The sequence below is a fragment of the Aplysia californica genome, unplaced genomic scaffold (assembly GCF_000002075.1).
Source record: "Aplysia californica isolate F4 #8 unplaced genomic scaffold, AplCal3.0 scaffold00439, whole genome shotgun sequence".
NCBI classification, from domain to species: domain Eukaryota; kingdom Metazoa; phylum Mollusca; class Gastropoda; order Aplysiida; family Aplysiidae; genus Aplysia; species Aplysia californica.
Genome location: NW_004797709.1, coordinates 629007 through 629895, shown reverse-complemented (window position 1 = coordinate 629895; position 889 = coordinate 629007).

The following is an 889-nucleotide window of genomic DNA, read 5'->3' as shown; positions in this document are numbered from 1 at the left end:
AGAGAGAGAGAGAGAGACAGAGGGGAGGGGGTTGCGTGTGGAAGGAATAAAGATACATCTTCATCATTGCCTTTATCACCCTGCACCAGGGTATAGGCCACGGACAGACACTTTCCACCTTCCTCTATCCTGGGCTAGCCTCTTGATGCTGTTAGAAAAAATACAGACTTAATTCAAATCCCTATTTTCGCTTTGGCGTGTTTGTCAAGTTTACAACCAGCTGGGCCTCATCAGAGATTTCATTGCTTGTTCTTGTCTTAGTGGGAAGGTAGTGTTGATTCATTGTTCGAGGAGTAAAAAGTCTGTAATCTTGGGACGGGAAATGATAGAGAGCTCGCTCGTGCACATGTGTGTGATAGTTGCTGTGTAGCAGGCAGCAGGTGGGACATTTGAAAGGTATATTATTATTCTGTTATCTGCCCGGATGCTCTAAAGAAAAAAAAGAAAAGAAAAAACAAGAATAAACCACAAAAAAGACAACAAAAACCCAACATCACATTATATTAAGCTGGTCTTCCGATATCTTCCTGTCTGTTCTCGTTCTGGAAGTAAGTTATTTTTAGTCTAAGAGCAAGACATTATACAAGCCCTTTCGGAGATCTAAGTTTTTTTCACCCGCCCCCCTCCCCCACACACACCCACACATCCCTATGTCTAGAACTCCAGAAGACGGTATACAGAAACGATAACGCGATAAAACGGCTACGAGACCGTAACTTTCTCGCCATCAAATCTTTTTTAAGAGAGTGAAAGATGGCTAGAGAAGATATTCGTGACGTTGCTCGTAAACCTATCATTGATTGCGGAAACCGATAATGTACTTCCTTGTTTTGATACATCTCTTAAAACGCTTCTGACAAGTCTTACAAGGCTTTTTTCTGTTTTCCCG